Source organism: Melanerpes formicivorus, unplaced genomic scaffold, assembly GCF_026170545.1.
Source record: "Melanerpes formicivorus ecotype bairdi unplaced genomic scaffold, bMelFor1.0.p_v2 SCAF_16, whole genome shotgun sequence".
NCBI lineage: Eukaryota > Metazoa > Chordata > Aves > Piciformes > Picidae > Melanerpes > Melanerpes formicivorus.
The window spans coordinates 15889118-15915731 of NW_027142368.1; positions in this window are offsets into that span (position 1 = coordinate 15889118).

Consider the following 26614-nt stretch of genomic DNA (forward strand, 5'->3'; position numbering starts at 1 on the left):
TGCAGTCAGCAGGGGCATCCTCAACTAGATCAGGCTGCCCAGCACCCTGTCAAGCTTCACCTTGAATGTTTCCAGAGATGGGGCTCCAACCACCTCCTTGGGCAACCTGTTCAGTGTTTTGTTGGTGTTAGTGTTCCTTTGTCAGGCTTGGATAAAAGGGATTATTTCAAACAAATGCATTTAAAATTGTGTGGAAAACCAGAAGTCTGAAAATGGAAGTGCTGCAGACCCTGCTTTCAACCACTGCAGTGCTGTAAGAGAGTGGAAAGTTCTGTGTCTCATCTCAGAGCTCCCCTGTGGGTAAGGCTTCCTAGGAGGTGTCATTTCTACTGACACACAGTGAGCCCTGGATCCCTGCACCAGCTCCCTTGCTCAGGCTTGGAGATGGTGGCATGGGAAGGACAATGAAGCCCTTTCCAAAGGAGACTGCTGGCACAATGCACAGCAGGAATATCACCAGTGTCTGAAATGGTAACTTTTCTTTCTGAGGAGAGATGTTATCATTTGATGTGGTTGGGGGGGGAAGTCTCCTCCTATTTTCCTAGCAGCTTTTATGTATATACACACACAGAATTTCAACTGTTTTATACTTAGTTTTGTTAATATCATCAAGGATATTGATGCTCTGAAAAACAAACCATGCTGGTGCAGCAGGCAGGCAGGCTCTGCGTGTGCTGCTCCTGCTGACAGGCAAGTCTCCAGTTACTCCAGACTAAGGCTTTTCCTGCCAGAGGAGCGCTGGCTGCTGCACTGAATTTCTGCTGGGTCGATGATGATAAATAACTTGTGGTGGCTAGGATGGAGGCTATCACATTTATTTTTCCTTGTTACTGAGTGAGAATTTAAACCCAAGTCTCTGGCAGTGAACTGCTGTGTATTTACTCTGCTCCTAAGCTCCCTTTTTCCAAATCCGGTGTCAGTAGCAGGAGGTGCAGCCAGCAGGCTGATTTGGAAATGTATTTCTCCTTGCAGAAAGGTTGCACAGGCCCTCATCATCTCTGCAGAAAGCACACTGTGCCTGGGAATGACTGCTAGTATGGAAAAATGTGACTGCATTCCAGAAATATCCACTTAGCAGCAGCAAGTGGTAGTTACCTCCTGTGTGCACTATGACATAGGCCTTCCTAAGGCTGAGAAAAGTTCAGCTCTTTAGATAGGCTGCAACATTTTTCCTTCATGCCTTTGTTACTGCATGTGAAAGTCTTAAGGAGGATGCTCAAGCACTGAAGAGGTCAAGTGTCAATAAAACAAAGGGTTGTTCCCCCCCACTCCACCAGTGCATGAGGAAGGTTGGGGGAGGTGTTCAAGAGGGGAGTGGACATAGCACTTGGTGTAACTTCAGTTACAGTCTGGCTTTTGAGAATGAAATTCAGATGGCCAAGTTGTTCAGATTGTCCAAGTTATTTGCTTGGGCTTTTTTTACCCATCCTGCTTTGTTCTTTAAAGGGCTGGAGGACTAGTAGGACTAAAACAAGTCCATGTATTAGGGAAATGAGAATCACAACCACCTGCTTCATGAGGTTTCAAGTCCATCCTTGTGAGTTTGGCTTTTGAGCCAGAGCTTGGGTTAACTAAATCTGTGGGGAGGCCAAATAGGCACCCCTAGTGAGGTGGAAGGATGTCCACAACCATGAATCTCTAAGTCCAGACACATCCAACTTGTTGCTGAGAAGCCAACATGTAAATAAATTCACGCCTTCAGGATAATTTGCTGCTTATTATTTATATCCATATTAGAATCATCATTTGATTCCTGCTCTGGTTCTCTGGTAGCAGTGTTGGGCTGGCTTTGCCTGGTGCTAGTTGCTGGAGCACTTGGCTCCAGCACACATTCATTGCTGGAACACTCAGCAGCAAACTCATAGAAAGAGTTAACTCTGTCTGTGTGTTTGGTTGCTTCTGGTTAGGAAAGCTGTCTAATGTTCCAGGATGGACAGACTGCAGAAGTGCCAAGAGAGGGAATGGATAGTGAGAGGATGGTGTAAGTTTTGTAAGTTTGGGTCAGGAGCTTGAACCTCTCAGTGGTACTGTGGCTTACTCTGGTCTAGATATGTGCAAGTGGCTCACATAACTTGGGGCATTCAGGTGGGAGGGACCTGAATCTGTGTTTCCCACCTGCTGAATGAGTAACTCCTCATCTGAGGACCTTCTGGATCACCTTTCATCTCCAGAATCTTTTATCATATGCAGGCATTTGAGGGAAGAGTAAAAACGTTTGTATATGGGTAGGGTGGGAAGATTATTTTTCATGTCAATAGCAGGCATGGGGAGAAAATGTGAGTTGGATCAAGCTGAGTTGGGAATGACTATTTTTCTTCTCTTCAGACTTCACTGCCACAACAGAACAAGTCTTACAGAAAGAGTTTTTTCCCAGTCTTAATGGGGAAAAACTAGTAGGGCTCCCTTCATTGCATCATCAGAGGAGCCTCCTGCCCTATCATGATTTTTGTGAGGTTTAGTTTGAACAAATGTCAAAAAAAAGGGGGGGGGGGGGGGAAAGCTGCTCTGAACCTGGCTTGAAGGCACACATTAAACTGTCCCACATAATGGGGAAATTACATGGATGAAGAAATCCTCCAGAGCTTGTGTGCTAACTCTGATTTGCCCGGGAGGCTTGTTCCTCAGCAGCAGCCCAGGTGACTGCTCTCAGCTTGTGATAACCAACAAGCCTTTAAACAAGGAGCTTTAAAAAACTGGCATCCCTATCTGATGATAAATGCAAAAGTTTGTAGTTTTGGGGGTGAGCAGAGATAGTAAGACTTCTGAGGATGTTCAGGCAAAGAATATCATTGCATAATCCTCTACCTTGAACAGTGAAACAAAAAGCAAGAATCTGACTCTTGTGACTAGCTGCGAGCGCTGTCACAGGTCATGACAGGACTGATCAGCTGATCCATGCCTACCATGATCCCCTGTCTGTATTTAATAGCAAACTTTCTCAATCTGTAAATGTTTTCCAGTTGCTTTCTGAAATCCTGGTAGCAAATATTTTCAAGTCTCTTCCCCCCCACCCTCCTGACCTGGTCTGCTCCTCTCGGTCGAGCGCTAGAGATCATTTCCTGAACACTATTTACATTATCAAGATTTACTTATCTTCTCTCTTTTCTTCATTGAAACACTAAGCAGCTCTTACATCAATGTAGGTGTGTTTGAGAATTATGAGAGCCTTCAATTCTCATACCAAACTACGCCCACACAAGTCAATTCCAGTTCCAATGACTAAAGGTCATGTGAATGGCAAAAAGTAACAGGTAAGAAGTGAACTCTGCTACTCAGAGTAACTGAATGTGCAGTTACGGTTTATTAGTGAAAGAATTCATGCCACGAGCAGTAGATCCTTCCCCTACCTCACATTTATTGGTGTTTGTTCCCACTATTCCTGTTACTAACATTAAGGACAATCTAACTGGGAAATAAAAGCGTGTTGGGTGAGAAGGAAGGATTTGGTGGCAGTCACCACTTGCCTTGAAGCATGCTGGTGATGATGAGAGACAGTGGTGGGCCAGCTCCTTGCCAGCTGCTGCCATAGGCTTTGCCAATAGCAGGCGTTTGCAGTGGAATTGTCAAGGCTGATGGCCTCCCCTTTGTCCATTGTACCCTTCCCAGGATGCCACATTCCTGTTTCTTAGGCGTGACGGAGGTATCAGATTAATTTAGTGGTTCTAGTTCTTTGTCCTCTTTCAACCAGAGATTGCCTGGGATAGTCATCCCTTTCACTTGTTCTCCCAGAACTTGGCTACTCTTGTAAATTGCTTTTAGCAGAATGAGTTTAAAGAGAAGGAAGAAAATACCATGTGTGGGCATCCTTCTACAATCAACTCCCTCTCTCCTCCTTGGAATCACCTCTTCACAAGCTGAGACTTTTAGATTCAGATAACAGAATAGGCAGTTGAGAAGTCATCTTCAGGTTATTAACAGCCTTCCTTGATTACTTTAGCCTTACTCTTTTTCTTCTGCTTGTAGTTGTACATTAAAGGGAAGAGTCAGTGGCCTTTGGAATGGTGTGATTGATACTGTTCTGTTTCTGACTCTCCCAGTGAGTGGTGGTCAGTTTTCCTTTAAATTTCAGCCACCAGACTTCAATTTCCTTTCCATATTAAGGTAGGCCTTGCTGTGGAGAGAGCCATATGTAATTATCTCGACAAAATGAAGTTATTCTGGAGCTCATCCTTATTATTTGTGACTGCTCCAAAGCTCAAAGGTCAGGCTTTTCTGTCCCAAGCCTTGCAGCAGATTAAGCTGTGTGTTTAGGGTAATTGTGAGCAGGCTGGTGTCATTCTACCAGACAGACAGTGCTTGTTTGCAGGGCATGTGTTTTTTTTCAGTTGCTTGCCTGCACTCTCTGTCCATCCTTTTTCATCTGTGCTGTTAAGACATTTAATGCTGTTACAGATATTCTGTTAAATACAAAAGACTGTCATAATGTTCTGTCTGTAGCAGGGAAGCAAACCACTGAGAGTGGCAAGATCAGGGAGAAACATGAAGGATATCAGGGTGATCACAGGGATGGCAGAGAGCATCTTGGAAACAAAGGGGGGGGGGGGGGGGGAAGCCAAAAAACTCCTCTCCTAGCCAAAGTTTGGCTGGAGGATGTTTTCAAGTGTGTGATGCTTTGACATAAGAGTGAACCAAAAAGTAAGCCAAATACTCCAGTGCAGTCTGAAGGTAGCATTGCATCTAAATTGGCAGGAAGGTTTATCACCATCTTGGGGATATCCCTCTGCCACTTATGAATCTTGGCACCTTCCAGTTGAAGAAAGTCTTCAGATCCTGTCTGGTAACTGTTGCAATGTGCATTTTGTAGTACCTAAACAACATCTTATTTGGAACAGTTAGAGTGAAAGCTCAGTCCTAGTCTGCAACAGTTGTTAGCCTCCTACCACATTTATCTGTGCTTCCCTGGTGGTCTTGTCTGTGCTGCTGGCATGGAAACTGATAGCTGCCCAATGGCTGCCAAATCCACTGCCCTGATCTCAATTGGTGTGGTGCTACCGGTAGTTACATATCTGTAAGGCCCTGCTACTCCAGTGATGTGAGGGTTAAGTCACTGCTCTAAAAGAAAATAAAGTTGATTGAATTTTTTCGTGGCAGCAACTTACAAAGCTGCCTTCTATTAGCTAACCAGTAGCGCTAATCAATACTTACATGATTGTTTTTGTTATTAACACCACACCTGATCATATTTTCCCAGAAGGCAGGGGGAAAGCAATTCCTTCTGCTGTAAATATCAGTAGCTTAAGATCTGCAGCTTTCCTTGTATAGGCCACCAGGATGAGGGATCACAGAGCTCCTTTCTGCTCTGTGCATGTCCTTTGCAGACCTAGCTTGTTAGGGAGCTCCTGCTTACAGAGTAGAGGTGAGGCAAGATGTGCATAGCAAAAGGGGCAGCAATAATGCCATGGTGTGGAGTTTTTCCCTAATGCCCTGGTGGAAAAACCCATCAGTGCAGACAGTCTGATACCAGTTGCAGGTGAGGGTCCAAGTGGTCACTGCTAGGAATTTCCCCTCAGTTTCAGTTTCGAGATGTTAACTGCTGGGGCAAAATCACCTGCTGCTTTCTGCCCATACTCCAGGAAAGCTGCCTTCTCATTCCTGGCCTTTCTCAAGACTCTTCAGACATCTCAAGGAATGCAGTAATTCAGAAACTGTTTGCTTAACAGTTTGCAGGACTTGGTACTTTTTCTGTGAGTCTTGAAGTTGGAAGGACCAGAGCAAAGCAGCTGACAGATGACACGGACTCCTTTCCAGATGACAGCAGTGCTCACTTTGAAACACTTCCCTGGTGATTTTTAGTCTCATCTCTTAGACTTTTGCCTGCCAGAAGCTGCCACCTCTGCACAGCTAGACAGAAATTGCTGTGAAGAGCTGGAATCCACAGTGGGGGTGGGAAGAAAGGGGGCTTCAAACATGGGCTGAAGCAGAGTGATCTATCTCAAGAAGTCCTTGGTGCAGGCAGCCTTGCCTGCTGTGTAAGACTGATTGAAATGCTGTTTGCTGGCACTGATTTTCAGAGCCATCTCTTTGTGAAGCCTCAGCAAAATGCAAAACAAATCAGAGAGATGTTAGAATTTTACTGTGTGGGTTGTGCTGTTGTTTCCAATGAGCAGTGGTAAAACTCCTGCTGTGGTTTAAATATGGCTTAAAGTCCTGTTTTTGCTGTTTGCAGTGGTATGTTTGATATGCTTTTGAATGATGTGAATGTTTCTGTTTTAAATAATGAGGGAGAAAATTGTTAACAATAGGTTAATTACTTTTTTTTTTGTGGCTCATTGCTCAGATGGGATGTTTTAGGCCCTGAAATTGAATGTTGGTGTAAATCACTCCACAGCATCGATAAGTTTGCTCTCAGATGGATTTATATTAAGGCTTGGGTTTCTCTTTCTTTAATCTTCTATTGGTTTATAATGGAGCCCACACCAGAGTCTTCTCATGAAGCAAGTAAGTAGAGCTGTCTTCCAGCTCATGCCTCAGCAGCTGCAAGTAGTGGCTCACAGCAGAGCAGCTTTGTATTTAGATTTCTTTGGGTTTAATTCAATCCATCTCACTTTGCATATTTATTCATAGTAAAGCACTGTAAGTTCAGAACCAAGTGTGAGGAAATCTGCAAAGAAATGCAGTTCATTTGGCTCTCCTTAGACCTAACTTGGTGAAATTTGCCAGATTCTTTGGGGGCAGGAACTTTGTGAAGCCTCTGAACACTATAAATTATGCTTTGCTCACCCTCTCAGTTAACATAATCATGGAATCTTGGAATGGCTTAGGCTGGGAGGGACCTCAAAGATCATCTACTACAACCTCCTTGCCATGGGCATTGACACCTCTCAACTAGACTCAGCTGCTCAAGGCCTCATCCAACCTGGCCTTGAACACTCCTAGGGAGAAAGCATCCCCAATCTCCCTGGGCAACCTATTCCAGAGTCTCACCATCCTCATACTGGAGAGGTTCTCCCTCAGCTTCAACCCATTCCCCCTTGTCCCATCTCTGGACACCCTCATGAGAAGTCCCTCTGCGCCCTTCCCCTAGGATCTCTTCAGGTGTTGGAAGACAGCTCTAAGGTCCCCCAGGAGTCTTTTCTAGGCTGAGAAATTCTCTGTGATTGAGAAATATTACAGCAATGCTGGTAAAGTGATTGTTCAATTATATAGCTTAGTATCTAGCCCACAAAATAGATAGGAACCTGGTTTCCCTTATTAAATATAAGTAAAAGAAACTCAGGTTTATAGATGTTAGTAAAGAGCAAATGGAATATCTTCAATTTCACAAAATTGAAGCTGGTCATTTTATACTGACTGCATTTTTATTTGCAAATGAAAGCTGACTATATCAATATCACAGTGTAGGTATGCTTCCCTTTGCAAAACCCCACTGGTGTTCATCTGAACACTCATCTTAAGTTTGATCCCAGTTATCCAGGTGCAAGTCACCAACACTGAACAGGAAGTTTATTACAGCCAGTCTTAATGGGCTGCCACAGTGTTCTGAAGGCACACTGCTTTGAGAATCCCTGCACTGAAGGATCAGCTGATCCTTCCAATTCCTCACTGAAACAATCCTCTTTCTACCTAGCCCTTTGAGCTTGTTGGATGAAGGGCACACCATGACAGGAATCTTACAGAGAAAGGAAGAGATTAGCTTTTAGGGGTTCTTCTGTTAGTGTTCCTGGCACCTACCAGAAGCTGATGAAACCTTCCAGTTAAGAGAGGCATGACTCAAGTGTCCCAGCAAGGACCAACACCATAATAATTTAGTTATCCCTGGTCCTGAAGGGACATGGAGATGTGGATTCATTATCAGTTATCATTCAGTTATCCCTGGTCCTGAAGGGGCATGGAGATGTGGATTCATTATCGGTTATCATTCAGTTATCCTTGGTCCTGAAGGGACGTGGAGATGTGGATTCATTGTCAGTTATCATTCAGTTACCCCTGGTCCTGAACGGGCGTGGAGATGTGGATTCATTATCAGTTATCATTCAGTTATCCCTGGTCCTGAAGGGACATGGAGATGTGGATTCATTATCAGTTATCATTCAGTTATCCCTGGTCCTGAAGGGGCATGGAGATGTGGATTCATTATCAGTTATCATTCAGTTATCCCTGGTCCTGAAGGGGCATGGAGATATGGATTCATTATCAGTTATCATTCAGTTATCCCTGGTCCTGAAGGGGCATGGAGATGTGGATTCATTATCGGTTATCATTCAGTTATCCCTGGTCCTGAAGGGGCATGGAGATATGGATTCATTATCAGTTATCATTCAGTTATCCCTGGTTCTGAAGGGACATGGAGATATGGATTCATTATCAGTTATCATTCAGTTATCCCTGGTCCTGAAGGGACATTTTTTTAAACAGTGTTTGCATCTAGGTGTCAGGAAAAATAGATCTTCATTCATTGCCTGTCTTCCTGAATGGCAGGAAACAGTAGCAAGAGAAGCCAGCTTTATTCCATGGTGCTTCAGTGAGAGGTACAAAGCATCTGAGACTCTACCTTGTATTGCTGTGCCTGCTGAGCTCAAGAGCCTGGTGGTTTTATCATATGGTGGGATGGCAGAGGCCCAGCTGTGGAACTGCATCAAAACCACTGCAGGTCAGAAAACGAAAGACACTGAGCGATGAAGCAGCCTGTCATCAATGATTGCTTCTGACAAAGTGGGACAGTAAATGTGTATGGGAGAAGGAAAAACGAGTCAAACCTGAACCTATAGCTCAGGCTGAGGTACAGTTATAACATAAAGAATTCCTGTGCTGTGCTTCTGGTGTGTAATTTATGCACGTAGATAGGAAGAAGTTGCTTCTATTTCCATTTGGAAAATGGACATTGGACTCTTAATGCACTTTCTGAGTTGAAGTTAAATAAGTGGAGAGGGCCAAGCTAGTAATAGCATAAGCAAATAGACCTCGATTACGTCAATCAAGTTGTGGTTATTTATTTTAGAGCTGATTTTGGCTAGTGTATTGTGCTCAATACCTTGGATTATGGAACAGTTTGACTGTGCTTCAGGTTACTCCCCTGGAGTATGTGGTGAAACCCTTCATACCAAATAGAAGCCCCAGTGTGGTTCAGTGGTGTCACAGGAAGGTTCCACGCTGCAGCGCTCCACAGACTGCTAAATGCCTTTGCGTGCAGCCCAGCCGAAGCTCCTCACAATGAAAGTGTGGTTTGTGCTATTGCAAACCACTTCTGAATGGTATGGCTTGCATCAGGTCCAGCAGGCAAAGAAGCTGCTTCAGCAAAAAATGGTTCTGTGTGAGTGTAACTGCTTTCAGGGCTTCTGTCTGTGTGGAAAAGCTCAACTAGCAAACGGCAGCACTCAGTGAGGAGGGACTGTACCAGCAAGGGTTTCCATGGCTAACCTGGTCTCAAACAGTTCTGCAGTGAGGTTATAACCACAAGAGGATGAACCTGTGGGTATGCTCCAGCAGTTTCTTGGGTTGAGAGAGGAGTGAAGCAGAGGATTTCCCACCCAGCCTCATTTAAAGCATGTGGGATATCAGCATCCATATGGATTGCTTCATGATTAATCATTGTGGAGATTTGTCTCTGTGAAAGATGTTTCATTTAGCCCAGGATTGAAAAACAAAGGATATGTTGCTGCCACACTAATCAAAACCACAGACAGTCTGTTGTTCAGATGTGCCAATTGTTGCTGCAGTGTAAGTAAATGCACATAGAGATGAGAAAAATAATTATAGGCAATCATTCTGCAGAAAGCTTACAAGAGTATGAGCTCTCTAGAGGGACACTTCCAAGCACATAAAAAGCCTGTCATGAAATTAACTCTGCTTACTGAGCTCTTCTTTGTGCTGGTAAGTTCATCAGCCCATAACACCTGAACTGAGAAAACGGCCAAGCAAAAGGCAAAATTGTAGTCAAGGGGTGAGGGAGGTCAGTGGAAATTTCAAACTTTAGGTATTTTTGCCTGTCATAGGCACAAATACAAAACCTGGCTGAATCCTGGAGAATCACATTGATTGATAAAGGTTTCACAGGGTTTCACAGTATCACTTAGGTTGGAAAGGACCTCGAGGATCATCAAGTCCAACCTATCAACACAGACCCCATGACTAGACCATGGCACCAAGTGCCACGTCCAATCTCCCCTTGAACACCTCCAGGGTCGATGACTCCACCACCTCCCTGGGCAACCCATTCCAATGACGAACAACTCTCTCAGTGAAGAACTTCCTCCTCACCTCGAGTCTAAACCTCCCCTGGCGCAGCTTGAGACTGTGTCCCCTCGTTCTGGTGCTGGTTGCCTGGGAGAAGAGGCCAACGCCTTCCTGGCTACAACCACCTTTCAGGTAGTTGTAGAGGGCAATGAGGTCACCCCTGAGCCTCCTCTTCTCTAGGCTAAACAATCCCAGCTCCCTCAGCCTCTCCTCATAGGGCTTGTGTTCAAGGCCTCTCACCAGCCTTGTTGCCCTTCTCTGGACATGCTCAAGTGTTTCGATGTCCTTCTTAAACTGAGGGGTGAACAGGATAGATACAACTGTGTGCACGCTGCCACTCCAATTAGGCTCTGGAAGTTTCCAAGTTACAGAAAATTGTCAGCACTGCCACTCCAAAGTGACTGTACAGAAGAGGCCACTTCTGTAAACTGACTATCATCAGCTGTGGGTAGGTTATGGCTTTGACTACATCACCAGTGGCAATGATCTGATTTGGTTTGTTCAGCAACAGTTCAAATCGTATTTCAAAGTTGTGGGTTAATACTCAGATTGTTGCTCCTCGGGTTCAGGTTGTTATGGTATGAACAGATACTTCTGTAGCTACTGGGAGAGGGAGAGTTGTACCTTTCCCTTTCTCTGTCAAATGAAGCTAGCAAGAGTCATGTTTGAACCAAAGAGAAGTGGACTTCTGGAAGTCCAGATGCTTAGGATGCAAAAAGTCTGTGTGGCTTCAAGGGGAGACAGGGAAAATACCTGGAAGGGACAGTTCTATTGAAGGTTTTACTAAATGGCCATACCAAGGTCAGGAAATATTGGAGCTAAAAATAATTGCAGACTGGGAAAGCACTCGAAGTATCCTATATGTTTACCCCTGCTCTTAACTTACTCATGAGACCTGCTTATGGCCATTGTTGAAGACAGGATGCTGAAGCAGATGGTTGCTCTGCAGCTCCTACGTACCTGGCTGTTAGAGTTCAGGGTTTGCCAAGATATTTTCACCATCAGTAGCTAAGAACATGGTGAGTTTTTTCTTTTGGTTTTTTCTTACTTCATTGATTTTCAAGGTCCCAAAATTGCTGATGGTTCCATACTTCTTCCAGATCACCTTGCTGGTGGTATTTGGGGAGTTAATACGGTGGATTTTGTTGTGATTGGAACAGGAGTTTTGAAACACAAGTTCAGAGGGCATTGGTCATCTTTTCCAACCCTAAGTGTATTATTTCAAATCTGACTGCATGATCCTTTGCTTCCATCTGTCATGTCTGAGACAACAAGCTCCCAAATGTGCTAAACAGAACTGAGGACTGTCTCTCTCGATGACTATTTGTGCATTGTTTTGCTGCTCATCCCTAACCATCCCTCTTGCCTGTCTCTGGACATACAAGCCACAGTTTCCAAGCTGAGTTTCATTTAGTTATTTCTGTTACAAATACTAAGGGGTAGTCCTGGTTATTAGTTCTTTTGGGGCTTTTTAGCCTTTCACAAAGGCATCTGTGAATCTTACCAACAAACTTTTGATCCATGGCTACATGCAACACAAGAACAGTGCAAGTCTCACATCTCCATCTTTGGTAGAATGCGAGGCAAGTAACTAAAATACTTCCTTATTATAATGCTTAGTAGTAAGTGTTGCTATTAAGTCATCAGCTAATTTCTGATTCTGTGAAAGAAGCATGTTTTGGGGAGAAATTTTCCAGGCCTAGGTTTGTTACAAAGTAAATTGTTTGGTGAATAAAAAGCTTTTAAGCAGACAGACAGCTGAAAGGCTCCAAACTCAACAGTTGCGGTTTGCATGGAAATTGTCTTTATTGTGGGGTTGTCTATAGGTTTTTTGTTTTGGCCTTCGGTTTCAGTTGTCTCCTTTGCACTGCTGCAGCCATCTTGTTTAGTCTTTGCCATTGGAAAACAATCAGCAACCCACTGTTGCCAAGTACAAATGCATCTCGTTGTCAAAGTTCAGCTGGTTTTGCCTTATCTGATGAATTGTTGTTGGGCGGCTGCTGCATGGCACCTTTCAGATATGGGCAGCTCTGCCAAACCCCATGAAAAGAAGGCTTTGGCCAGACATGATTGTTGCTGCCATTGTGAGTTCCACCATTGCCAGGCCTTCTGGGCTAACCCAGCACAGTTTTCTGCCTTCACACTTCAGGGGCTAGCTGGCATAAAAGAGAAACCTTGCATTTGTCTAGGTGGTGAGCAGAGAAGCAGGTGCCTTTGCCACAATGCAGAGACTCAGGAGCAGAGAAGCAGTCTCCAGGATTTACAATATTGCCTATCAAGCTCTCCTAGTACAGCTGAGAAATAGAATCATAGAATGGCTAGGATTGGAAAGGACCTCAAGGATCATCTAGTTCCAATCCCCTTGCCATAGGCAGGGACCCCTCACACTAGATCAGATTGCTCAGAGCCACATCCAGCCTGGCCTTAAAAACCTCCAGGAATGGGGCTTCCACCACTTCCCTGGTGGTATAGCTGCAAACCAGATTGTGTTGAAGGATAGAAGAGATTTAGAAGGCTATGAGTGACCAAGAAGCAGAAGCCAACTTCATGAGGAAATCTAAGCACAGCTGAAAAGCTTAAAGGGAGGCAGAGGTGTGCACAGAGCTGTACAGATCTGATGGAGAAGGCATCAGAGTAAGGTTGAAGGCTGAACATTTGGCAGGTGGGAATTAGCAACATTTTTAGGTATTCTAATTCCCTATCAGGCCATGATGCTGGGGCTTAGTTGAACATGCTTACTTGAAATAACCTGTCGTAAGCCATCCTATAAAACAGGCTTCTGGAAGGGCTTCTGAAGTTGATTAACTTTGTTCCCCCACCTAGTTTGCTTTTCAAGCATGTTCTGGTTTCACTCAGAGCTGGAAATGAGAGCTGTCAGGAAGGCCAGTTTTGTGGTGCATGAGGAAATGCAAGACCTTGCTAATGGAAACCTTTGTCTGAGGAGATTTTGTTTAAAATATATTCATACAAATCCAAGTGATGAGCCAACTAAGTCCAATTCCTTCACCGTGGTGCCCCAGTGAAGCTTTACGTGATGTGACAACCTGAGGATGATGCAGAGTGAGGCTGCAATCAAACACAATCGTCACAAGCTGGCTGTAAGACAAGCACCACTTCCAACATCTGTGGCCCTGCTCTTGGACAACAAACTGCAGTTTTTATTTGGCAAGGTAGACCAAAAGATGGCAGAGTGTGTTTTGAACTGTGTGTCATTATTCTATTTATTTATTGTTTGTTGTTTTTTTAGGGAGCTCCATTTGTTTTTCCTGCCTCCTCTGTGCAGCTGGTTTCAGGAAGTCAGTATTTCTCAAGCTGGCAAGCCAAGCTTTTCCTTTATTGCCAAGCTGCTGAAATGGCTTCCAAGAAAAAGGAAAAAAAGAGATTGGGGGGGGGGGACCTGGGGTTGGTATTTTCATTTTCAAAGCTTCTGCTGCTATTTCTCCCCAGCCCTCCCCCCTCCTTCTCCCTACATATCCATTGCACTCAGCAAACAAAATTATTGGAATCAAAAGAAAATGTGCTCAGAAGTCAGAGCCTTTCTTTGCAGCATTTGTAAGTGAAAGTGCAATCCAGCTGTTGGCAAACCATAACCTCATTGTTTTGGCAACGCTGTTTCATTTACTTCCCTCCCCCCCCCGCCCCCCCTTTAATACTGACTTGTTTGCTCAGGTATTGGAATTCAGAGGTTTTTCCTTCTTTTTTAGAAATTCACACCCTTTCTGGCAAGGCCTGAACTGTTTTTATTGCTCACAATTATACCTACAGGTAAAATAAATACTTTCCCACGGATGCGCTGGAATCCGGTATGGTTATAAGCTGATGTAGCCCTAAAAGCTGAGTTGTAGAACTTGTCTTTCTGCTGCTCTGTCTCTTCCTTCTGACAGCTCTTAAAGACACAGAGCTCGAGTCTCTTCTTGCTCGTGGCCAGTCCAAGCAAGCCCTTTTGCAGGCTGCAGGGTCACTCATCCAGGCAAAGCCTGTGTGGCTGAGAAGAGAACCAAGTGACTTGAAGAGAAAAGACCTTGCAGGGAAACCTGACGTGACTTTTGATACTCTTTGCTGTGGCCTTCAGTCCTCTAGGATGGCATCGAAATAGCAATTTGGTGTCGCAAAGAAAGGCATGGAAAAGTTAGGAAATGCCCTAATTAAGGCTGCCTGTGTAATTCATTATGATTCATTTCTAATTATCTGATCACATACTATTTTTTCCGCAGAGCTCTCTGCCTCTGTGCACAGGATGTTCAGAGCGCTCTTAATGAGCAGCTATTCGGTAGTTTGTTTTATCTTCATTGTTCCATGTGTGGCCCAAGGCCTTATTTACTGTGTGCTATTAAATCCTGTTTTGAGGGCTAAATCCATAAAAAGACTTTGGCCTGGTGACCTTGTGTGCTGAAGTATCGAACCTTTTGGCCCCCTGCTGCCGAGTGTTGAGAGGTTGAGTTTACGACCCAGGTGTGCTGGTGCAGCTGCATTGCCATCAGAGCAGGGCTGGTCCTCCAGCTGGGCCTGTGGTGTGTTGTGTGGACATGCCAGTCCCAGCCACCCCTAGCTTAGGTAACCTGAGATAGCAGAGGGCATGCTACTGTTAAATGAAATTCAAATAAGTATCTCCTTTCATTACACATTTAGCAGAAGCCCAGGATTTGTGACTCATGCATCCTGTTTTTGGCAATGCCACTTATGTGCTGTAAAGCTTTGGAAAAGTGTTTTGCCAGTTGTGACCCAATTTTCCTCTCTGTAGAATGGTCTCAGGGACATGGGCCAAGCCCTGTCACAGAGGTGTTCCCCACCTCCAGTGTTTGAAAGTCCTTTGGAGTCTTGGTTATGACATGTTGGGGAAAGACAATGCATTATTACCTCTTCAGCCAAAACTGAAGGTCAAAGCTCTGGAAATATCCCCTTGTCTCTAGATTTGCATGAGAATTCTTGGTGCTTCACCTTTTTTTTTTTTTTCCAGAAGAAAGGAGGCTTCTTGTAGCACTCTTTAAATATGGATCTTCCAGAGCCTTACCAGAAGTGCCCCTAAGACATTTGAAGGAAGACATGGGAGATTCACCAAGGCACAGGGGAAAAGTGGATTTCTAATTCTCAGTTCAAATATTAAGGTTGTCTGCAGCCACAGATAATTCTTTAGCCTGGAGGTCAAAGAATGTGGTGTGACTCATCTGTGTGGCTACCTCCACCCTTCTCCGCTCCCAAAAAGCCAAGATACTTTGGCCATGGAGCTTGCTGGAAACAATTGGTGACCTTTGCTATATCTCAGATCGTGCTTAAGCAAATCTGGGAAATTAGTAGTTGGCAAGAGCCAAAGCCATGTTTGCAGGTAGGCTAATGATGGTGTGAACACCCATGGACCAGGTTTCTGCCTGTGCTCAGGTCCTATTTAGTTCATCAGCAGGGCCATAGCCTGGGAGGGTGTGTAGGATGCTCAGCTTCCCACAACTACGTTTGCCACACTAAGTGTGGGGGGAATCTTTATGGTCTGAGATGTTTCAATGCTTTACCTCTGAGTAGTTCAGAAGGGGCTGGATTACATACATCACCATTCCTTGTGGTCAGAGGTGACTGGAAATCCTGTGCTGTAGTGAGAGTAAACCCAGATGTCTTTGGTAGGGCCATGGGAATGCACTAATTTCACTGTTTTCTTGGTGAGGAACTTTGCAACACAAGAATGTGACTTCTGAGAGGTGGATAAAGAGAATTGTTCCTCTTCCCAGAACATGGCTGCATTGTGTGTTTCACAGAGGGAGGAAGGATCAAGAATTAGCTACCTGAACCTTCTCTAGTTTAGGATGACATCCAACCATGGAATCACTTGCTATATGATTACTTTTTTTGTCTCTCTGTTGTTGTTTGGAGGTAGAGGTGGCAGTGACTGGTCACTTTCTGGTTTTGATGGGAGTGGGAGGAAAAGATTTGTCTAGGAAGAGACTTGATGGGGTGCGTAGTTGCATGGTTTAGTTGACTAGATGGTGCTGGATGATGGGTTGGACACAATGATCTTGAAGGTCTCTTCCAACCTGGTTTATTCTATTCTAAAATGTCAAGATGTTACTGGAGTTTTTCCTTAGGGGTGTTCTGAAGATGTTTTCAAGGGCAGAGAACCCATTTGCTGCTTAGTTCTCCCCTGAGGCCCTGCCAGTGTGACCCCATGTTCATTTTCAGCCAAAAAGCTGCATTGATTCCCCCCCCCCCCCCCCAGCTTATTGATTTTCTTTCATTTGTATTTAATCTGAATTTAAAAGTGTGTAAATGATACTTGAGTTGCTCCTCCTGTGTTAACATATTGGAAATTGTCCTTGCATTGATTGAGAACATGCTTCCAAGCATGTTCATTCAAACAGACCATAGCTAATATGTGGAATAAGAACAGATCCATGAGAAGCAGCCTTGCTTGTCCAAGGAGTGCTCAAAGCTTCCTTCCGTCACTTGAGGGCCTGATTTGCTCTTCAGTTTGAACCTTGGGGGGCCAAGACATGGGAAACAAGCTGCATGGTGGGAGGTAATCCCTGTAACTCCCCAAGGTTCAAACCTTGGATTACAGCAGATTAGGAATCTTGCACATCATCTAATTGATCTTCACAGCAGCACAGATGGGTTTGGTTTTGTCCTTTAAAATCTAGCAAAGAAACAAAACTATTCCAAAATCTGTCCCAAAGACATTTTTCAGGGAACAGGACTCACACCTGAATCAAGCTGTGCTCAGCTTGTGTCATTTCTCTCTGAAGTGCTTTGCCTCTGCCCCCTTTCATCAGACCCATGGGGAGCTGGATCTCAGTGTCACTAATACTGACCGAGCCCCTGTTTTGCACACAGTTTGGTGAATCTGCTTTGGGGACCCATCCTCAGGGCTCAGCTGCTTTTCTGATCTTTATTTAAACTGTTCTGAAGCTCTCTAGTTTCTATAAATGCAATGATTCAGCCTGACTGGATCCTTGTTGAAGGCTATGACACAATTTGGGTTAACTTCAGAATCAGCCCTGCTGGCAGAGCAGACTTTTCTTGTGAGATTTATAGAACTTCCTGCTTCTAGCTGGGCTGCAAATAGAACAAGAACAGCCTTTCTCATAGTCTCTTGGCACTGCTCCTTCTAGAGGGAACCCAGAACAAACAGGACACAATGAAAAATACCAAACTTTCATGAACTTCTTTAGCACACACACACAGAAAAAGCCAGCCCCTTTGCCTGGGCTTGGATTTGGTGGAGTTTTGTTGGATTGTTGTGTGCTTCACTCCTGCCAGCTCACTCACCATTGACTTTGATGAAAGTATATCTAGAGCATACAGAAAGTTATAACTCTATGGACCAGACATAATTCAAGCTGCCTTCAAAAGGTGATGTTTTGGCACATCATTTTCTCCTGTTAGCAACCCTTTTACTTTACTTAATGTTTTGTCTGCACTGTCAGTTTTTGTACTTCAATCCATCATTTCAGTACCATTTTTACCAGTGAGCTAAAACCTTTGAAACAAGCAGTTTCTGTACATCTGCTTGAGACAGCTTCATGGCAGCAAACATTAAAGTGACTTCTGAAGACTGCAAAAGGGGGAGACAAAGGAGCAGAAAGTCAAGGACTCCCCAGATCTGCTGTCAGGTTTAATAAACAGGATGAAAGATGCATTGAAATGAATAGGGGTTTCTGTTATTTTTTTTTTTCCTTAACTTCATTAGCTTTCACATAAAACTGACCACCAAGCACGAATTTTCTCCTGTGAAACAGATCTTCATACTTTGGAAAGATGGGGGGAGAGGGAGGAGCAAAAGCTGAAGCTGTGCACCATAAAAATCTAGAAAATATGGCATTAGAGGGTGATCACCTTAGCTAGTCTGAATTTGAGTACCAAAAATGTGTGCACCACTCAAATGCATCTCTTATCAAAACCCACCAGCTGAACAGGTTGATCAAAATCACCCCAGTCCCAAAGCAGCCACGTTCCAAGCCTGTCACCCCTACAAATACATTCTGCAGTTCTCCACCTGACCCCAAGCCCATGTAAACAAGCAGACTTTGTCTAATAATAAATGCAGGTGTTCAAAAGTGCTGTTTGTGTTTACAGCCATGAGGCCTGCACTTCTGGTCACAAGCCACATGGTCTCTTTCCTAACACTTTGCAGAATAGATAGATTTTATTAAAAAGGAAAAAAAATAACATGGCTTTCTAAAGCTTCAGTGACCCAGGCCAGTCTCCAGCTTGCTTTAACATAACCTGAGTGATATCCCTTCTCATTCTAAGATCTTCATAGCTGGATGTCCATAATTAATGAACTGCAAGGCTCCTTTGCTTCTGATACAGCAGCTAAATAGATGGATGGATGCTTTTCCTTGCCACCCAAATGCATGGTAGTAAATGTCTGGGGTGGTTTTGTTGTGTTCCCCAGCCCCCTCACCCCCCCCATCTGACTAATAGAAATAATTTCTCCTCTTTTTTCTTATTCTCATCTTTGCATGTGATTCTTTAACACTAGTGAATAAGTCAGAGAATGATCAGACAGTGGATGGTCAGCAGATGAAGGCAGTGGTGGGAAGTCAGAACGAGGGATTGGGAGTTTAATTGCCTCATTCCCAGAGCTTTTTAGCAGGGGCTGAGCATATGAGCAAGGTCTAAAATGAAAATGCCCATCTGTTTCCTCTATAGCACAGGACATGTTGGTTACCTTGATGTAAGAAGCCCATTCTGCACACTCTTCCAGTCTAAGTTTTTTTTTTAGTCACCTTTATCTTATTTTAGAGCTCTGAATACTTTGGGAGGGCCCCAAAGCCTTCCCTTTGTTTGCTTCTCTCTTACTCTCCTCTCAAATAAGTAGAAATATTGCCATGTGCCATAATCCCCATGGAAATAATGAAATAGGGGCAAATAAATCCTAAATCCCAAATGAGAGGGAACAAGCAATAAAAACTGGATGCAAGAATAAGGACTTGTTGGGTTTATTGTATTTTTCCCTTGAAATACCCATGTGCAAACAAATATTTGTCAGAAGAACCACTCCAGGCCAAGCACTGCTAGCTCTGCACTGACAGAGTGGCTGAGGACAGTGCCCCTGAGCCCCATGTTTTGCAGCAACACCAAGGTGCACCCAACCGTGCCTCATGGCTCACTTGATGTGCAGTTTCCTGTATGAAGCAACTGTTTCCTGTGGCTCTCCTTTCAGTTTAAATCCTGGTCCTCAAGCACCTCTTCCCTGTCCTAGTTACTCAAAGTACCAGCAAAAGGAATTAATGTGCTATAAATTATAGGCTCCAGTGCTTGTGTTGTGTTCTGAGTGGGCAGCAAATGGACACACTACAGAGAATCTGATCTAAATGGGCTGCCTTGAGATTGCTATTAAACAATTACATACACTTGTCTTATGAGTTTTAAATTTTATGCAATATAATTGTGGTAAGAAGGTAACAATTAAGGGGCACCCTGGTAACACCCTCATAAAAACCCCATGTGTTTGTCTTAAAGTAATAGGAGCAGAAATAAAGGCTCCCATAGCTATTTGTATGTAACAATAACAGTCAGCTCTCCTTTGTAACTGCTAATGGATTTCTTCTCCACTATGCCTGGGAGGAAATTATTTTCCTTGCTGTAGTGAGATGAGAAGAGACTCAGGCTGGGAATCTGTTTGTCTTTTCTCTTACTGGGGTATAAATCAGCTAGATCAGCCCTCAAGCCACTGGAGTTTAAGGCAGGTTTAAATGGTTATTTGTGGGATATGAGGTTATGCAGGCAGTCATACAGCTGCTCTGAAGGGTCTTCCTTGTCTCTTGGTGCAGAGCAGGGTGAAGAGCCTTTACAGCAGCTGTGTGGCAGCCAGAGAAACCCCTGACTCTTGGGATAAAGCAGGGGTTCCCAAACTGCGATATGTGGTGCACAAACCATTTCCAGATGGTGGATGAAGGCAGCTTCTCCATTCCTATGTGAAGCCAGGGGGTAAGCATTTCCACACAGTTGCTGGAAGTCATTCTGTGCCTTTGTGCAGACACCCTGTGGCACAAACCAGTTCCTGCCTGTAGGGGTTAACTCCAGTGTGGAGACACTGACCCAGGCTGTGACCACCTGGAAGCTGCTGAGGATGGGCCAGCTAGGTGAGCAAGTGCTGTAGGTGGGATGGGCTGGAGATGAAGATTCCTTATATGTGGACATGAAACTGGGAGCTGTGGTGCGGTTACCTTTGCTAATACCTGTGCCTGCTGAGGCCAGAGGCATTCATTCCAACTGAGTTAGTGAATCCTCAGCAAATGATAAGCCATTAGCAAAGAGAATTAATCCAACTAGAAAAGCATGTGCTAGTGCACTCGGGCATTAGGTATGTAGAACACTGAGCATTGGGGACCTGACCTCAGTATGCTCTCAAGTGCAGGTAAAGAGCATGTCTGCAGCAGCTATGAAACCACTTTGGCCTCATGATGTTTTTGCTTAATGCATCAGAATAAAGTAACTGAGGTAGCCAGTAGCAGAGACCTGAGCTTTAGCCTAGACACCTGGCTGTGCACTTCTGTGGCAGTAAGGACACCTTGCTCTCTGGCATGAAGTGACGCCTGAGCTAGGATGGAATGGGGCCAGGCAGACTCACAGTGACCATGTCAGTACAGAGCAAAGGCTGAGTAACCTGGCTGAGAGACCTTACCTAGTGAGGCCTTTGCTTTGTGACCTGTAGGGTCAGGATGGCTATTTTCTGTAATTGATGCAACCAGTAGCTGGTTATTACCGCACCCCAGCTCACATCAGCCAGGGCCCTTCCTAAGACTTCCTGCTCGTCCCTGCACTTCTCAGTTAATCCAAGCAGTTCTGCTGCTTCATCTGTGGAAAGTTTGGGGTTTTTTTTTTTATTTCTCAGCTTATTTTAAATACTTCTCAGTGGCAGCATAATATATGGCATTTGAGAAGTGACCACTGAAGACAGGCTTCTGGAGATAGTCTTTGTAGGCTTTTCTCTGTAGCATTGCACAGACCATTTATTTTCCCCTCCCATTGTTTTTGCAGTCCAGGACACTATGATGATTTCCTGACCTTGTATCCACTTAATGATAATTGACTATTGCAGTGACACAGGTAGAAGAGTTTTAATCTTTGGGGAGCCTGAGCGCTCAGATGTTCCAAAGATGGTCTTTTTCAGCACTGACCTGACAAGGAAGTGTAGAGAACTATTACTGAAATGTAGTTGTCTCTGTGGCAATGTAGTGGCCTTAGCTGGCTTGTGATGCCCCAGGTATGCCTGACAAAATGCAGGGTGTCATTAGGTGAGTTACAGTTTGCTGTCGACAAGTGGGTCTGGCTTTTTTTAACTGAAAACATCTCTGAACCTTTGATAATCAACTGGATCTTTGTCTCATTGGTACCTGATTGACACACACCTCCCACACCACTGGCTTCTGAGCCAGTCTGGGGCAAGCTTACTGCTACTAATTAAACAGATTTACTTATTGTTTCCCTTACCAAACTTCCAGAGCAGTTTTTAGAGGGAGCTGCTTTGCATATTTGTCACACTGATTGTTCAGCTACAGAATCAGCAGTATCTCACTTTTCACAGAAGCCCACCACTATTTTAGGGCTTTTTTTTGTTTATTTACTCTTGCCTTCAGTCTCCTATCGAAGCATTAGGCCTAAATTGAGACCCTCTTCCATTGTGCTTCTTCGTATTCCCCATCACTTCTCAGACCCTCTCTGCTGCTGCAGTATCTGAGCGCTTCCCAGTAGCGAGTTAAGCAACACAACTAACATCTGTCACGTGTGGTTTGTTCTCTTTCTCATCCTCCCTCCAGGGAGCCTTTCCATTGACTTCAATGGGCTTTAGATCAGGCTCTAAATTAGTCTGAAGGCTCTGGGATGTGTTTTTTATTTTTGTTGTGGTGGTGTTTTTTTCTCTTCTTCGTTTCTGTAAATGTCTACTGACTATGCCAGCGAGCAGCAAGTGGTAAAAACAACTAGGAAAGGAGGAAGGGGGGGGGGGGGACTAAAAAAAAGGAGGAAATTGTTGCTAGGATTGGGACTATCAGATGGGGAGGGTTTTTTTTATGACTTCTTGCAGCTGCAGTAGATATTGCTGCTCTAGTGCTGTCCTTTCCCTGCTTTGCTGTCTGTCTCAGATGGCAAGGAAAGCAGACTTGTACTTCAGTCTGCTGGAGCCTCTTCCCCACTGGAATAACAGTGGTGATATACTTCTCATAATGGAAGAAAGTTTGGGGTTATTAATTTCTGGGTGGGTTGGGTTTTCATCTGTGTCATTCCATTAGCACTCTGCTCAGCCTCATCTCCCTTAGATGACTTCTTTACATATCTAATTTATTTCTTTTACATCTCCTTAAGCTTTCTTTATGGGTGTAACTTCTGTATGTGTTTGGTATGTTTTGTGTGTGTGTGTTTTATTGTTGGTTTGTTTTTTAAACCAGTGGAGCAGAAGGAATGGTTTGTAGGTGATCCTTTGAAATGTTCATTTGGGTGAATGCAGGGACAATGCTACCATTAGTCTCTTACCTGTATATATTACAGCAGACCTGCCCCATATCTCCCAGAGTTAGTTACTTAGTTATTTGGGACAATGCTCTCTGGCTTTACCTTTAACATGCTCATGGAGTAGATAAAATGATAAATAAAAACATCCATCAACCTGGTTTATGGAAGTAGTTTGCATCAGAGGCTTGAGCTTTTGGGGAAGCACCTCTGTAAATAGTTGATACACCCAATTTATTTCAGTGGTAACTCTCAAGGAGACCTACCTGGACTTTTCTAGAAGGGTTTTGTTTTGCATAGTTACTTGGTTTGACATGAACTTCTTTTTCCAGAGGTATCCTGGTCCAGCATTCAGAGCCCACAACACCAAGCCAGGCTTCTCCCTAGTGCTACTGAGCTGCTCTGCTATCTCAGTGTTGTCTCCTGTCTCAGTCTCTCAGCCTTGCTGCTTTTGAAGTGGGGAGTGGTGGTCCTTACATTTAAGCCTGACTATTCAGAGCTGGTGCCAGTGTTCAGCAGTGAATGTTTAGTGAGTGTCTGGCAGATATGAACCCCCAGATTCTCAGATGCATAGATTATAAAGCCAGGAGGGATTGCTGCTCATCAGATATGACCTAGTCATTGGAGGTGGGCCCAAAACTAGACATTGGATCAAGCATACCCAAGCCCTGGGGAAGCTCATTTCTGGATGTGAGCCTCATGGCCCAGTCCCATCTCTGTAAACACCAGACAGGAATATAAACAAACAATTTTGAGTATAGGGAAAGCTTGGATCCAGAACTGAGCCTTATTTCAAACTGACCCAACCAAACTGTTGGACTCAATGACATTAGGATCTTTTCCAACCAGGCTACTCTGTGATGCTATAACCACTACAGATAGCTTTTCCATGTCTCCAGTTAGAAAACTCCAGAAGTTGCTAAATTATTTTAGTGAAGCTTACATGTCTGCACAGAATACTGCCCTCAGCAAGGTTACAGTAGCAAGCTGACAAGAATTTGATCTTCAGGATGCTGGTAAAAACCTGGACAAGCTCCATTACCTTTTGTGCTAGAGATTAGTATCTGCTCTCTGTGGCTGTCTCCTGCTGTCTTTTTGTATCTCCTGATTTTAGTAAACAAGAAGGAAAGGAGGGAAAAGGAAGGAACTCATCACAGGCTTTCAATGATGCAAACAGTTTAATTAGGAAATAATGCTAGATACTGTGTCTCTTCCTTTTGCTGTTTTCCAAGCAGGATGCATCCTTAGGAAACAATAATAGAACCGAGGGTTACAAAGCCTTTGTGTGCATTGCAGCCAAGTGGCCGCACAGGAAAGTGATCCAGGGACAGGCGCTTGGGTAACGTGAGTGGAAGTTATTCAACATTCCTTGAGGAAGCATACAGCTGACAAGCTTAGTATCAAGACAAATATTCCTGTCAAGCTGAAAGGGAAGAGAATTCTGGATGTGATTTTTACACTGTCTCTCTCTGTGAAGTCTGCTGATTCTGTTCACTTGAGCCTGGCTTCAAAATAACAGCAGGAACTGAAAATAACTACACATTTGGGCCTTAAAATGTCTCTGTGACACAAGGTCAAACAATAATGGGCATTTCCTACTCTTTAACCCCTGTAGCAGGCAGAAGGAAAAGTGTTCAAAAGGGGCACTGCTATAGAGGTCAACCTGAAACATTTGACCCTGAACTGTTTTGGTTCTTAAGCTCTATGTGCAGGAGAAGGTATGTGGAAGCCTGCGAGACACCAGCTTTCAACTTCTCTATCTGGGCTTTCGCTCCCTGCTATTTATAACTGACCTGATGCTTCACTGCATAATAGCAGTGTTTGCTAATGCTTATGCAATTAATCCCTCACTGGCTGGCAGAACCTAAAACCCAGTGCCCATGGTGCTGCAGAACACCCTCAACAGCCTGAATAGGTTTGGTCTGTAAATTGCTGATCGTAGGATGCCTGTGGTCTGCTCCCTCTCCCTGCTGTAGTGCAGGCTACAAAGGCAGAGAGCATTTCAGAATTTCAGTTTACCTCTGCTGCTAAGCTGCTGAAATGAAGGGAAATTTCCTTTCAAATGCACATTTTCAAGTCCTCTTAGTTTTACACTAAGTTTCTATTGAAACAAGGAGCCTCAAGGAATCCTTCTGCTTTGGGAATACACACCTGAGAGAGTGATTTATTTTTCCATCTTGGTCTCTCATCAGAAATTAATTGAAAAAGAATGCTTTGTTTATCCTGACATCAGTACATTCAATGTTCAATACCTCTTGCATTTTCAAGTGTAATTCCTGCTCCTCCACAAAATACACCTGTTTTCCTGCTTTCAACTGCAGGAAAAGCCAATTTAAGGATGGTAATAAACATACACCTAAAATAGTGAGTTTGCCCTGCTCCCCCAACCCCCCCTTGTACAGAGATGTTTTTAAATGAAAATTATTGGCTCATATTTTCTTTCCAGTACTGAATGTCTTAGTTCCATCAACAGTATGCATAAGTCTTACTTTAATATTGTATGCTTAACTCAGCAGCCTGCCCCCAACTACTGTCTTTGAGCCCTTCAGAGGCTCTGCCTCCAACCTAATCTTTTACTTTTGAGACCCTGCATGACTTAGAGATACTCTTGGCTTGTCATAAAAGTAATTCTTCCCACTCATTATCTTTTGTATTTTTTGTACTGTTTCATCTGGAATGCAAATATCCACCAGGAGCCCAGATCTTCCTTTGAATTTCCTGGTATCACACAGGGGGTGTTTAGAACTGATTTGGAGCAGAGGAAGGGGGGTTCGACTAGCTGATGTTTTTCATGGAAAATGCTGTAAAGTCTACACACTTTCATCTTTAACCTGCAAACTAAGGAATGGATTTTTCTAGGCCAACATGGGAAACAAACCAATAAACCAACAAAGAAGTCCCTGGGGCTTGGGAGTTGTTTGTTTCTTGTCTATTTTTGCTTTCATGGACATGTATCTTCTGTCCATATCTCTGCTTGGACTCTTACTTCTTTGGGACTTCTTTTTGCTAAAGCTTCAGTACGTAGGCAGTTCACATCAGAATAAAGTCCTTGACCACTGCTGCATTTCTGCTGACCATTCTGCTTATCTTCTCAGCCCTTCTACATGCCAGGGTATGAATCCATGCATGCAAAAACACTTCAGGATTCCTTAGATATAAAGTGGTCTACAGAAGACCAAATCCTTCTGTTCCCTGTGATCAGTGTAACAGTCTGGTGGAAATGATTTATTGAATGCAAGCCCTTATTCTAAGTGGTGCATGTGGAGCAGATTCTCTCAGTCATTGTAGCAAGAAGGGAGAATACAGCCCCGAAGCATCAGCATGACAAGGAAAGAACAACCAACCACTCCTGTGCTCATCTCCCAAGGAGAGAGTTGCCACCTCAGGGCCAGCGTTGTAGGGAGCAAACACTGAAACAAGCAGTCCCATCAACAACAATATAGTAAAGGAGCTCTTGCAGGTGCAGGCTCTTCTGTTGCTGACTCTGTATGGGGCACTGAGATCTTGTTTTGCTTGAGACTCCAAGGACTCAAAAGTTAGCTCTGTACAGGGCTCCCAGAGATGAATTAAATTCAAAATGACATGCCCTGCATCCTTAGGGGTCATACCATTATGAATACCATTTTGTGCAGAACATTTGTTTATGATGAGATCTTTCAGTGATGGCATCATTAGTATCTAAAGAGGGAGGGAAGATTGATTTGCTTTGACAGAGCATCAAATATTGTTAGGGTGTAAACACAAAGTGTCATCTATGCAGAGAACTATAGGGGAAAGCTTTACATTACATTATTTTATTTACTTAAAAACTGGGAAAAAAATGTCTTGGAAGCAGATCTGCTCAAGTTTGAGTTAAGTTTGTAGTTGGAAGCACAAATGATGAGTGAAATCACTACCTTGGTTTCCTAACTCTGAGAACAAAACCCAAGTGTATTTCAAACTGTTGCCATCTCATTATGACAAACACAGGCTTGTTGGGGCAGCTTCTTGTGGGACACTAGTG